The following is a 6156-nucleotide window of genomic DNA, read 5'->3' as shown; positions in this document are numbered from 1 at the left end:
AAAGCACAATCCCTAGTAAGGCCTTGCAGGGTTGCAACCCACTCCCGATTAGTCTGACCTGCCGTATGTTTTGTACGAAAGAAGGTATACCATTTCGCAACGACATTGACTGATTGTTTGAAATATGCATCTAATGCAGACAAAATTTCTTCATAGAACAGAGTTGCCATGTCACGTCGAGGAAATAATTTGACTATCACACGGTAGGTTTACACACCGACGGACGACAAAAGAAAAGGCTGCCGCTCGTTACCTTGAATTCTGTAGGCGGCAAGATGGAATCCAAATTCGCGTGACCACTCCGTCCAGCTTTCCAGTGCAGCATCAAAAGGTCTGAAGGTCGGTGCAACTGCGTGTTGTGGCTGCATTAGCGGTGGAGCGGCGGGTGCCGCATCGTTTTGCGTTGCACATTGACTCAGAATGAGCTGTCCAAGGGCATCCAGTAATGCCTGCGTCTGCTGATTCTGTAAGCGATAAAATTCGGACAGTACCTCTGGAGATTGTGGCAAAGGCATTACACAAATAAATCAGGGCAGTCGCAACAACAGAAGTCAGTATAGTTAAGAACACCGTTTTCACAACTCGTCACCAATGTTGTGTTGGCAGAAGAGCCAACACCGTGTTACGAGTGGAGGCCGAAATGCACGCGTTTTAGTTCACACAGGCTGGCATGAGGAGGGAAGAACCATACTGACGTGAGGTCTGGAACATGACAAGGAATGGGAATTCAGAAAGCGGAAACAATTAGTTTGATACTTAACTTTAATCCATTAATGATGAACGTCGCTCCTGACGGTACATGATTCACAATATTATCTGTTCAGAATATATTCATAGTAACTGAATATGGCGCCTTGCTAGGTCATAGCAAATGACGTAGCTGAAGGCTATGCTAAACTGTCGTCTCTGCAAATGAGAGCGTATGTAGACAGTGAACCATCGCTAGCAAAGTCGGCTGTCCAACTGGGGCGAGTGCTAGGGAATCTCTCTAGACCTGCCATGTGGCGGCGCTCGGTCTGCACTCACTGATAGTGGCGACACGCGGGTCCGACGTATACTAACGGATCGCGGCCGATTTAAAGGCTACCACCTAACAAGTGTGGTGTCTGGTGGTGACACCACAACGTCGAAAGGCAGCCACTGTTGTGCGAGTCTTTCGAAATCGCGCACCTGTACGCCATCTGTAAGTCACTTGCCGACTCAAAGACGACTCAACATCTGCTACAGCGATACATCTTTGAAACAGGAATGGGCACTCATCTCTTGGGAAGACGCCAAAGATTTGACCGGTGCCGGCCAAACAGAGTGCTGACATGCATTTTTCAGCTGGACGTCTCGAGCAGTTTAGACACAAAGCACTCTCTTTCCGTGCAGCACTTCGAACAGAAGGGATTTAGACACTTGTTTATATATTTGATATGGGAGTATTCTCTTCCGGCGTAATGTCAAGCGCCGGCACGACAGTCGGGAACCAGGAGCAGAGAGGCCTGTGAAGAAGATGTCACCCAATTGCACGCTGACCGACCCCTTTCTAGGACGACAATGCTACAGCAGCGGCCTCTACGCGGAGAGGACATAAGCGCCGCACCGACTGGTCGCGGCCGGTTCTACAGCTGCATCAAGATTAGGCACTTCAAGACCAGTGAATTAGGAATTGTCTATACCGAAGAGAGTACTTATTTGCATATCGCCCTTTGCTTTGGACGCTTCTGTGTTTTGCCAAAGTTAATATTTTCATTTCATTTCGTAATAAAACTCATTAATACGATTTGTTTGAATTGTTATCTAGCGATCCGAGAAAGCAGGTTTCCTAGACCCCCAAATTCGACATGTAGGCAGGGTACAACACATTCGACCATTCGGCACTATGGTAAGATTGCAACACGTGGCTAGCATTTGGGTGGTATTCACATGATCTAAGATCACGAGTGTGTTGCCGCGTAAAATTTTATGCCTCGATCTCATCAAAACAAATGGAAATTGGTACACATTTCTGAGCTAACCATCCGTAAATTCAAGTGACTTACAATCAGATTCCCTCTCTAGTAAGGTTATTTTTCAGAAGTTTGTAAACTTATCTTTGAGTATTCTTGTGCGCTGGTGTTCGGAGGAGATGTTAAACGTTTTGATCCGATGACCGTGCTTATATGTGATGATTGACGTTGCGTACACTGTTTGCTAAAACATTATAATGCCCTCATCAAATGTTTGTTCTTCACGGATTCATTATCTTGCACGTTTTTCTTTGTTCACAGATTTCACCACGTGTACCTTATATCCTTGCACTCCGTCTTCAGGTCACAAGTGGCCCATCGGGACCATCCGACCGCCGTGTCATCCTCAGTGAGGATGCGGATAGGAGGGGCATGTGGTCAGCACACCACACTCCCGGTTGTTTTGATGGTTTTCTTTGACCGGAGCCGCTACTATTCGGTCGAGTAACTCCTCAGTTGGCATCACGAGGCTGAGTGCACCCCGAAAAATGGCAACGGCGCATGGCGGCCAGGATGGTCACCCATCCAAGTGCCGGCCACGCCCCACAGCGCTTAACTTCGGTGATCTGACGGGAACCGGTGTATCCACTGCGGTAAGGCCGTTGCCTTTACATCCTTACGTGAATACTTTAAAATTTTCTTCATACATAATCTTGATACACCCACTTATATTACCACCGGTTCAGGGGCCGCTATACAGGGTGTAAATTTTAAGCTGACAAACCAGAATAACTCGAAAAATAAGCTTCTCACGAAAAAACGTGTTGAATCCAAAGTTGATTGTTTTCGAGGGGGACATATGCTGGTGCTAAAATTAGCCCGCCACCCCAGCCCCCCGGAGGGAGGGAAGGGGGTGGACAGGAGGCAACTTTAAAATTTCAAATGGGAACCTCCATTTCTTATTGCAGAATCAGATTCTACTTAAAAACACGTACATTTTGTCTTAAACATTTGTTTTGGTTCTTGGTAGTTGGCGATGTAATTCGAGAAAATCCATGTTCTCATTTTTGCGTGAAAAATGGTTAAGGATGGATAAAAAATACTTATTTACTTCGTAAATTTTGATTCGCTAAAAATAAAACTCTCCCTCTCTCCCCATAGTGTGGGGTTTGAGAGAGAGGAATTCAGTTTTACAAATGTTGACCCAAATATTAATTTTTTCCGCAGATTCGGATAAGTTTTGTTTGTTTCGTGGCCATGAGACCGCAAAGCTTTTAATTATCAAACAAATCACCTGACTAGCTAACTAACTAACCAAACATCCTACTTACTAACGAGTGAACTCATTTTTTGTTTATTGCAAAATTCTTCCAGTGAGGCACCACGTACGGTGTATGTGTGAAAATAAAAATAAATTTACTGAATTACAGTTTTAAGATAAACTGGAAGACAGTCCATAGCAGTTTGTATTGCATTGTTAATAATATGGACACTACATCCTATTCCAACAATTGGGCACCCCAGTTATAGAACCCATAATGAACACCCTTTTGTTGCAAAAAGAAATAGAAAAATCAGTCATCCTGACAATGATGACAGCTACTGACAACAAAATTTACACTCTTGACCGTTTGATTAACAAGAATGTTATGTAAATACTAATGCTCACCATAAAGAAAGGACTGAATGAAAGAATACTGTATGATACGAAACAGAAACATCAAGAAAGAATTCAAAAAATTATTATTTACGAAGGTTTAAGACCAGACCATAAAGTGACCAAAGATAACATTTATCCTAGAAGAGAGTTGCAGCCGCATCGAGCTGTAAGTTCGCTGTGACTGCAATGTAACTCGGCAATGGAGATGTTACCTTCACTTCTCTCTTGTAATCTTGCAATAGTAGCACGCATGTTTAGCGCTACTATATTGTTTTAAATCCGATCTTAAGTTTAAAGGTTTTACGGTTGGAAGTTTTAGTCAGAAGCCGAACTGAAGTAAAATCATCCTTATCGTTTAGACAGATAACGGGATAGTTGATATATGTGATTGCTGATTTGTGATGGAACTTAGCCTTCGTGATACTAAATAGTCATGAACATTAAAGGACACAGAAAGAGACTGATCGTCGACATAAACTCAATTATTAGACTTGAGTAGCCAACCGATAAACGCAAGCACGAAGAACTTAAAGTTGCTCCATGTTGTCAGAAGCTGTCGTCAGAGTCAGAATTTCTGATGCTAACAGACGCAATTCCCTGAATGAAAAATCGGCGTGTATGCTCAGTATAGGGACAAATAATTACGAAGAACAATAAACTTTAATTCAACTTTAATTCTTCGTGTCGCATACATCATTTCATTGACATTTAAAGTGTATTTATGGAATTCACTGATTCTTCGGATAACATAAAAGTGAAAAGTGATTTAGTGACAATTTAACCGCAAACAGCAATAAGTTTACATCGAAATACGACGCATTCTGAACATTGCTCAAGGGTATGTTATTTCTGGAATTACGACGTGTAGTTGTTGAATACGCGACGTAGCGGCGCCTTGACGATGGAATAATAATGAACAACTCAATATCCTGGCAAAATCATAATGTGGCATCGGCTTGGGTGATGGACTTGTGGTATCGATAGCAACGATGCCACGGCATAGTTTCAAAGGTTGGCACCACCACGAGACACCGACGACATCGCCCTCTAGCTGGTGCTGTGCAGCTCCACGACAGATTCTCCCCATTTCATCAGGTGCAGACAGCCAGGGTACTTCGCTTCACCTTAGTTTGCTATTGCGACTTTTCATCGGTTACGATGGGGCCACAAGGTCGCACCTACGTGTCATCACCTAAAGTTATGTAATATGTTTGCATATGTTTATACACTAGTAAAGGTGCTTTAACTGCATTTGCAGTACCGACGTGTATTACCTTTTCCTGCTCCTGCCCACGCGCCGCCTTCCAGGCGGGATACAAAAGGACTGATGAATCAAGTCATTGTTCACTACTGGCCATTAAAATTGCTACACCAAGAAGAAACGCACATGATAAACCTGTATTCATTGGACAAATATATTATACTAGAACTGACATGTGATTACATTTTCACGCAACCTAGGTGCATAGATCCTGAGAAATCAGTACAACCTCTGGCCGTAATAACGGCCTTGATACGCCTGGGCATTGAGTCAAACAGAGCTTGGATGGCGTGTACAGGTACATCTGCCCATGCAGCTTCATCACCATACCACAGTTCATCAAGAGTAGTGACTGGCGTATTGTGACGAGCCAGTTGCTCGGCCACCATTGACCAGAGTTTTTCAGTTGGTGAGAGATCTGGAGAATGTGCTGGTCAGGGCAGCAGTCGAACATTTTCTGTATCGAGAAAGGCCCGTACTGGACGTGCAACATGCGGTCGTGCATTATCCTGCTGAAATGTAGAGTTTCGTAGGGATCGAATGAAGGGTAGAGCCATGGGTCGTAACACATCTGAAATGTAACGTCCACTGTTCAAAGTGCCGTCAATGCGAACAAGAGGTGACCGAGACTTGTAACCAATGGCACCTCATACCATCGCGCCGGGTGATATGCCAGTATGGCGATGACGAATACACGCTTCCCATGTGCGTTCACCGCGATGTCGCCAAACACGGATGCGACCATCATGTAAACAGAATCTGAATTCATCCGAAAAAATAACGTTTTGCCATTCGCGCACCCAGGTTCGTCGTTGAGTACAACATCGCAGGCGCTCCTGTCTGTGATGCAGCGTCAAGGGTAACCGCAGCCATGGTCTCCGAGCTGATAGTCCATTCTGCTGCAAACGTCGTCGAACTGTTCGTGCAGATGGTTGTTGTCTTGCAAACGTCCCCATTTGTTGACTCAGAGATCGAGACGTGGCTGCACGATCCGTTACAGTCATGCGGATAACATGCCTGTCATCTCGACTGCTAGTGATACGAAGCCGTTGGGATCCAGCACGGCGTTCCGTATTACCCTCCTGAACCCACCGATTCCATATTCTGCTAACAGTCATTGGATCTCGACCAACGCGAGCAGCAATGTCGCGATACGATAAACCGCAATCGCGATAGGCTAGAATCCGACCTTTATCAAAGTCGGAAACGTGATGGTACGCATTTCTCCTCCTTACACGAGGCATCACAACAACGTTTCACCAGGCAACGACGGTCAACTGCTGTTTGTGTATGAGGAATCG

The 6156-nt window shown here is 44.6% G+C and overlaps 1 pseudogene; it reads right to left on the bottom strand.

Annotated features, from left to right (window-relative positions):
• Positions 1–2483: 2483 nt before the first annotated feature.
• On the bottom strand, positions 2484–2601 carry LOC126089514 (5S ribosomal RNA; annotated as a pseudogene).
• Positions 2602–6156: the final 3555 nt, after the last annotated feature.

This window comes from Schistocerca cancellata, chromosome 6 (genome assembly GCF_023864275.1).
Source record: "Schistocerca cancellata isolate TAMUIC-IGC-003103 chromosome 6, iqSchCanc2.1, whole genome shotgun sequence".
Classification (NCBI taxonomy): domain Eukaryota; kingdom Metazoa; phylum Arthropoda; class Insecta; order Orthoptera; family Acrididae; genus Schistocerca; species Schistocerca cancellata.
Note: the sequence above shows the minus strand (reverse complement) of the source record. Positions and strands in the feature narration are given on the sequence as shown.